Below are 5,979 nucleotides of genomic sequence, written 5' to 3' on the forward strand. Positions count from 1 at the left end.
TCCTGCAGAAAGCGGACGTTCATTAAAAAGAGGTGAAAGAATGAAAATATCCAAGTGGATGTCAGCAGAGACTCTTAAATGTTCTATTAATCAAATTGTAGCTAAAGCAAATGGAAAAATGATAAGGTCAATGGCCTGAAGAGAAAATTTCAAAGAGTAGCTCAAGAAGATCAAACCAAATATTATAATGAAATGTGCAAAGACCTGCAATTAGAAGATCAAATAGGAAGAACATGCCCAGCACTTCTTAAACCTAACGAAGTCAAGGAAAATTTAGCATCAAGTTGCACTATCAAATGATTCTATAGGCAAAATATTCAAGTGATGCAGGAAGCATTAAAAGAAGATGGACAGAATACACAGTCAGTCACTGCATCAAACAGAACTAGTTGACACGCCATCATTTCAAGAGGCAGCAAATGAGCCAAAACCAATGGTGCTGATGGAAAAGTAAAAGCTACACTGAAAACAGCCCAAACCAAGGCTCTGGTGATGAACCGAATACAAATTAAAATGTTTCAACCAATTTGTGAAGCACTGGAAGCACTCACTCACTGGTTTGTGCCAGGAAATTTGGAAAACAGCTGTGTGGCCAAGTGACTGGAAGAGATCCATATTTGCACCCATTCCAAAGAATGATGACCGGACACAATGCTCAGCTTATAGAACAATATAATCGATCACAGATGCAAGTAAAATTTTGCTGAAACTCATTCAATAATGGCTGTTGCGGTTCATCGACAGCGAGCTTCTAGAAGCTCAGATCAGATTCAGAAGAGGACATGGGTCAAGGAATATCATTGCTGATGTAAGTTTCATCTTGGCTCAAAGCATAATATATCAAAAGGATGCTTATTTGTGTTTTATTGACTGTCAAAGCATGCTACTGTGTGTATCATGTAAAAACTATGGATAATCTTGGAAAAAGAATTCTAGAGCACTTCATTGTGTTCATGAAGAACTACATGGATCAAGAGACAGTTCTCCAGAGGCCAAGGGAATACTGCATAGTTTAAAATCAGGATAAGGGTGTGTCATGCTTGTGTCCTCTCACCATACTTATTCAATCTGAGTATGCTGAGTAAATCACCAGAGAAATGGATTATATGACAAAGAATATGGCATCAGAATTGGAGGAAGGCTTATCAACAACTTGTGATATGCATATGACACCACCTTGCACTTGCCGATGAAGATCAAGGATGGCAGCCTTGATCTGTATGAATTACAGCTCAGCGCAGATAAAACCAAAATCCTCACACCTGGACCAATAGTCAGCATCATGATAAATGGAAAAAAGTTTGAAGTTGTCAAGGATTTGTCTTTCTTGGATCTGCAAATTAATGCTCATGGAAGCAGTAGTTAGGAGATTAAACAATGCACTGCATTGGGTAAATCTGCTTCACAAGAGCTCTTTAGAGTATTTAAAAGCAAGTATATTATCATGAGGACTAAGGTGTGCCTGACCCATGCCATGGCATTTCAAATTCCTCATATGCTTGTGAAAGTTGGACATTGAATAAGGAAGACTGAAGAAGAATCAATTTGTTTGAATTGTGCTGTTGTCTAAGACTATGAAAGTACCATGAACTGATAAAGAGACAAACAGCTCTATCTTGGAAGAAGTAAGGCCAGAGTGCGCCCTAGAGGTAATGGTAAGACTTCGTCTTACATCCTTTGGATAGGTTGTCAGGCGAGTCAACCAAAGGAGAAGGATGTCGTGTTTGATCAAGCAGAGGGGCAGTATGGGAGAAGCAGCTCCTCAGGAGATGGCCTGGGAGAGTGGCTGCAGTATTGGGGTCAAGCACAGGAACAATCAGGAGGACGGTTCAGCACCAGGCAGTGGTCAGTTCTGTTGGAGGAAAGGTTGCCATTGGTCAGAACCAACTTGATGGCACCAGTCAACAACTCAACAGCAAGTGCTGTTTATTGATTGCTGGATGCAGATTAGCATTTGTGTTTCTTCTCCTACTCATTTCCTGTTCAAATCCCCACCCCATTTCCCCTCCTTTCAGATGCTTTTATTTTTACTTGAAGCTATTATGTATTAATAATACTGCATTTCTCTTTGTTATAAAGGTTAAAATATTTCTTTTTTACTTTATCAATTTACCTCTTAACTTAAAAAATCTTTTTTAAAACAATGAAAACATTCCAGTAAATATTAAATTATATTTCTAAAGTTATTTACAAGCGTTCACATGCTCTGGCACCAGATTTCAACTTTACCTTATACTCCAACTGTGCGTTCCATTTGAGCATTTTTTCTTCAGACATGTTGAACATATTTTATTTTTTTCCTGATGTTCAAGTTTCTCTTTCATTTTGAGTGTGTATATTCATCTGTTTCAGATAGTCTTTGCTTGCTGTTGGTGACAGTTCTCCTCATTTCCAGCTTCAACATCACCTCCTACCACAAACCTTCTCAGCTGTTTCTTTTGTTCCTGCGCTGCTGCTGTTCATTACGTACTGCCAGGTTGATTCTGACTCACAGAGATGATACATAAAATAAAATGAAACACTGCCAATCCTGCACCATTTACACAGTCATTCCTCTTTTAGCGTCCATTGAACTTCCTCTTTAATTCACCTCTCCTGCCTTTACCACATGAAAAAGGTTTTAAGTGTTGCAACGTTACAATAGACTCTCAGATGTGCCAGCTACTCTTAATTATTTCTAGATCTCAACTCGTTTTATAATTCAGGAGCCCTGGTGGTCTCGTGGTTGCATGTTGGGCAAGATCAACAGCTCAGCTGGTAACTGCAAGGTCAACAGCTCAAAACTACGAGCTGCTGTGTGGGAGGAAGATGGGGCGTCCTACTTCTGTAGGGATTACAGGCTAGAGAACTCTCAGAGCAGTTCTACACTGTCCTATAGGGTTGCTATAGGACAGGGTAGGACTGACAGCCATCTGATGGCAATGAGTTTTTGTTTAATTTTACACTAATTTTGTGAAATAAAAAAATCACTTTGAAATATGTTTTCTATCGTAATGGACATTGTTTGATTGCCCAACTATCTCCCTTCTTCCTCTGAAAAAAATATTTCTCCTTGCTTCCATGTTCTGTTATGTCTGAGTTTCCCTGGCAACAGTGAATGGTCTAAGAATAAATATGCTGATAATCATGTGATCTTTCTTATTTCATATACATTATTATTCCAAGATTGAGAAAAAAAAACCCAGCTACCTAATTCAGAGTTACGAACTTGTGTGATGTAAGGATGCGACGTACAATCATAGCTCTAGTACATATAAGAAGATGACTTGAGAGCACAATGCTTAGTGGAGAAAACAACAAAAAGTCTTGATACCATTTGCGTTCCCACCGCAAATCAATACTAGTGCTCATTTACACAATATCCCTTCCTGTTTAAGGTAGCTTTGAGATTATATATAGTCACCATTTGATCTCAAGGTATATAAATAATACAGATCCCTTTAAATAAGAGATAAGTTTCCATGAAAGTGACTTGCATTAATTCTGTGATGATGATGATAAAGCTTCTTTCTATAACTGTTGCTTATAGGAATTTGTTCATAAGGCATCTGGTTCTGGTAATAAGACTTATAACAATACACTTTTTAATATTGAATTTATTTTGAAGTACAAATGACATTCCTAATATTTCTCAATATAAATACAGTATTTTATATTTTCACTAACTTTTGTTTATGGTGTTTATTTTCCTTTAAAAAATGTTTTCCTTTTTCCAAATTTCCTTGTTAGGTGATTTTCTTTAGATAACTTTCTTTAAGCATTATTTTAGGGTAAGTCTGTAGGTAACTATTTCTCCTAGTCTTTTCCCATCTGAGAATGTCTTCATTTCCCTCTTCTTCCTGTAGGATATTTTTGCTGCATATAAATTCTGGATTGGCAATTCTTTTAGCACCTGAAATATATTGTGAAATTTCATTGACCTCGATGATTTCTGATGAGAAATCTGCTGTCATTCCAACTTTAACATATCCTTTTCCTCTGGCTTCTTTAAAGCTTTCTTTTTCTTTTTTGGTTGGTTTTTCGCTGTTGTGTGTGTTTTCGTGTGTTTAGTTTCAGATGATCACTCATGAGAGGTCTTGGTGTGAATGTTGTTGTTTCATCTTGCTCGACTTTCCATAGTTTCTGTGTTTGTAGCCCTAATGTCCCTTCTCTATGTTGGGAGTTTTCAGCCATGAATTCTATGAGGACTTTCTCAATCACGCTCTCTTTCTGCACTGCTGGGCATAACTGCCTCTTTTATTGTAGTTCTTCAGGCCCCGAGGACCAGTTTTGTCTCTTTTCTTTCTGATGTTCATATTGAGTGATTTTTGTTAGAAAAATTCCATTTTGTTTTTATAGTTGTCTTCTTCATGCTGATGTTGGGGCCCTGCACTTTATGTCTTATTTTCATGGCATTATGTTTTATTTCAAAAAGTTTCCGTTTGTTCTTTATATCTTCTATTTCATTTATGATTTGAATTTTTTGATGAAGAATTTTACTTATTTATGTTTTTAACATGATTTCAAAAATGCCTCCATTAGATGCTTCTAAAATATTTATCATCTTTGTGCTGGAATTTATTGATGATATGCTTTTATTCAGATTGAAATAATACTGGTTCTTGGTATAGAATCAATGTTTTTGATTTACTAGAGCATAGCATTTTTGTTGTTGTTGTGTAGCATGATTGGATATTATTAAAACCTTGTTGTAATGTTTTAACTCTGATACCAGGCTGGCAAAAGAAGAGGAAGCTCCTCTGTCCCATTACTAAGTGAACTTTTCCACTGATTTCATTGACAACTTCTTACTGGGTGGAATTATGGATGTTATGATTTCTGAATCCCAATGTGATTTTCACTCATATTGTTCTGGGCACATACTTGTTATCACTGGGTAACGGTTTATTTCTTCTAGGTCTCCTACAACAGGAGGCCAGGCGGGGGTGGGATGAGAACCTGAGCACTGTGAAATGGGTTGTATATCCAGGCTCCTCCTGTACTAATCTGCATTGATACCAAAGTGAGTGTGTGTCTGTGAGAGAGTTTATTTAATTACTTAATAATTATATTACCTCATATTATTAAAATCAAAGCTGACTTTCACCAAAGCTAATTCGATTACTCCTTTTCACTGGAAATCTCCACCCAGATCTCAAAGACAATCTTACTTCCTGGGACAGTCATGGTCCTTCCAGCAAATGTTCACATAACGTTTTTCTTTCTTCCTTCTTTTCTTTTTCCCGGCTCGCCCTCTTCCCCTTCCTTCCTTCTCTACCTTCCAGGTTCCTTCCTTTCTTCTTTATGTTTCAGCCATAGATGCAATTACAAAGGTAAAGCATGCTTTGAACTTTTCTTCAAGGAGTTCATAGCTTATGTAGTAAGATACATATAAGAGCAATAATTGCATTGCTCCATAAAATAATAAAACATAGAATAGATAAATAAAATAGTTAGAAACCCAGAATTAAAAACCAAATAACGATCCGGGGTGACGCCCCGGATCCTCACTGCTAATGTGAGACAAATTTTTGAGCGGGTAAAGGTTGCCCCTAAGGTGACCCACCTACTTTGCGGGATGCCTGAGTGTAGTGATCTGCCCGGAAAAACAAAAACAAAAACAAATTTAAAAACACCAACCAAATCAAACCACTTTGCTGATGATACTTACATCTCATATACCAGTGAAGACCTGCACTCCACAGGGCTTTCTTTGCTCTAATATTGTAAATGTTCATTGCTAGATATTTACCGGTCTCATTGGGTGGAATTGAACTACCAACATTTTGCTTAGGAATAAAGTGCAAAATATTTGCACCACTCAGAAACAAGCAAGGAAGATATGTAAAGCATCTACTTACAGGTCCTGTATAAGTACACTAATTTGATTTTATTTTCTAAAACATGGATCTAGCGGGGCCCTGTTATAGCATCAGTTCTGACTGGTAGTTACCTGTTCATAATCTCCTGTTAAATATTTTCAATATCACTTCAGGTGTT

At 37.1% G+C, this 5,979-nt stretch overlaps 1 non-coding gene across 1 annotated transcript; it reads left to right on the forward strand.

Annotated features, from left to right (window-relative positions):
• Positions 1 to 5,429: 5,429 nt before the first annotated feature.
• On the forward strand, positions 5,430 to 5,582 carry LOC142449430 (U12 minor spliceosomal RNA). Its single transcript, XR_012784606.1, has one exon. It is a non-coding gene; the product is annotated as a U12 minor spliceosomal RNA (small nuclear RNA).
• The last annotated feature ends 397 nt before the right edge of the window (positions 5,583 to 5,979 follow it).

This window comes from Tenrec ecaudatus, chromosome 5 (genome assembly GCF_050624435.1).
Source record: "Tenrec ecaudatus isolate mTenEca1 chromosome 5, mTenEca1.hap1, whole genome shotgun sequence".
NCBI lineage: Eukaryota > Metazoa > Chordata > Mammalia > Afrosoricida > Tenrecidae > Tenrec > Tenrec ecaudatus.